The following is a 2,344-nucleotide window of genomic DNA, read 5'->3' as shown; positions in this document are numbered from 1 at the left end:
GGACAAAGTTAAAGGATCATACTTCCTGATTTCCATCCTAAAGTAATCAAAACAGTGTGGTCCCGGCATAAGGACCGACACAGAAACCAATGGAATAGACTAGCACCTGGAAATAAACCCTCCCATACATAATCAATTGATTTTCCACAAGAATGCCAAAACCATTCAGGGGAAAGGACAGTCTTTTCAGCAAAATGGTGCTGCAAAAGCTATATATTCACATGCAAAAGAATGAAGTTGGACACTTACCTTTAAATGGTAAAATTTTTGTTACATAGATTTTACCACAAAATCATGAAAAAGTATACATAGGCCAACGTCCTGTCAGAGTGTAATGGGGGAGCTGGAGGGGACGGGTCGGGGTTGGAGATCATTCAGGCTGTCACCCCGACAAGAAACCTGAGGCCCAGTGAAGAAAAGGGAATAAATAGTCCAGGAGCTCAGGGTCGTCCGTAGCAGAACCAGGCCCGGAACAGCCAGGTCCCTGGGCCCCCGCCCCTCTCTGGGCAGTGCGCTCCGGGAGGGCTGGAACCAAGTCTGCCTCGCCTTCTGCTTTGTCCCCAGCATCCAGCACTTGGTAGCCCTGTAGTCTGTGTATGTCAGCTGAGTTAGGGTTCTCAGCCCCGGCTGTTCATTGAGCCACCTGGGGAGCTGGGAGAGCAGGTCAACACCTGGGCCTCAGAGGCTCTGGCTGGAAGGCATGGCATGGATGCGGGCAGGAAGTTTCTTCTTACTGTAAATCCTCACCCGAGGATATATTTATTGATTTTGAGAGAGAGAGGAAGGGGGCGGGGGAGAAACATGGATTGGTTGTCTCCCGTACACGCCCAGCTGGGGATCAAACTTGCAACCCAGGTATGTGCCCTGACCAGGAATTGAACTCAAAACCTTTTTGGTGTATAGAATGACGCTCCCACCAATTTAGCCACCCGGCCGGGCAGGCAAAAATATTTTTTAAAGTCTTTCTGCTCATTCTAGCTGAGTTTGGGAGCCACTGCTCAGTGTCATGCCTTCCCCGCTGCTCTCTCTAGCTGGGAATGAGGGGCAGAGGCTTAGGGGACTCCTCTGGAACGTCACACAGTCTCTGGCTGGTTCATTCTGGCTTCTCTTGTCCCTTGGGCTCTGCTTAAAGAGACATGTCACAATGTATGTGGCAGAGTTGCCATTAGCTTCCTCCCAGCTCCTTGGCACCAGGGCCCAGGCATCAGAGCCACTCAGAGTGCCGTGTGTCCTCTGTCCCAGGTTGCACTGCTGCAGGGCTGCCTGCCCAGCTGCTGCGCCCATTATATGGACCTCTTAAGGCAGAGTCTTAACCTCTCCCTCTCCTCAGCTGCAGGAACAGTACACGGCACGTCTCAGGCCCTGCCAATCTTGAGCAAATGACATGGGGACCCTGGGGTTTTATTTTGCCTTAAAGTTACAGATAAAACTGCCTCCCAGTTGTCTGCAGACTGGTCAGATGGTAATTTGTGTACTTCCTTCTGGCCCAGTTTCCTTCCTTTTAAGAGGGGTGAGGGAGGAGTCGGGACAGCTGTCATAGCAAAGGACATCCTATAAAGTAGGGTGCGTTTTGGGAATTCATTCTCTCGTCTCCTCAGTGGAAGGGCAGCAGCTGCAGTTGACATTCGTGAAGCATGTCGGGAATCTGAAGCAATAGGCAGTAATGGTTTTTTTGTAGCATGTCGGCGTTGATTTTTCTTTCTGCCTGACTGGTAGATGCCAACCTGCCTCACTAGCGTATAGTAATCCAGGGGTTTGTCTCATATTATTGGTGCATGATGTCAGATGAGCTTTCTGCCCATCCACACGTGGTACAAAGCTATCCCGGGTGCCATTCCTTTATGCTAGTATCTCTGGGCTCCTACCGACATCCCTGATAGCTGGAGAGGTAGATAATTTGGCTGATTTTTTTTCCATTTTCACCAAAAGGATGATGCTAAGTGTAAAATGCTAAAACCATCACTCCTTTGCCTTCTGGTGCTGGCTGCTTCTGAAGTCACTGTATTTAACACCAAAGTATAGAAAGCAGCAGACAAGAAACCCAGCCGCTGGATCGTGAGGCGTCTCCCACCAGGATTGCCTTGGATCTCAAACTGCATGGGAGGGGTGGGGCGAGAGGCAGAGAAACCATGTCTGAGAAAGTGCTGTCATTGCTGTCAGGGCCAGGCTTCAGGGCATCCTGGCCCTCAGCCCACACCAAGCAGGAGGCAGCCTTTTCTGGGTAGAGAAAACGTCATGGCAACAGCATGCGGATGACACATTCTTTTGCCCTGAGTGTTTAATGGGAGTTGTGTCTCTCCCTGCCCAGCCTTGCTCTACCCTGCCCAGCCCTGCCCACCCCTAC

Source organism: Myotis brandtii, unplaced genomic scaffold (assembly GCF_000412655.1).
Source record: "Myotis brandtii unplaced genomic scaffold, ASM41265v1 scaffold314, whole genome shotgun sequence".
NCBI lineage: Eukaryota > Metazoa > Chordata > Mammalia > Chiroptera > Vespertilionidae > Myotis > Myotis brandtii.
The sequence above is the reverse complement of the archived record's forward strand: the minus strand, read 5'-3'. Positions refer to the sequence as shown.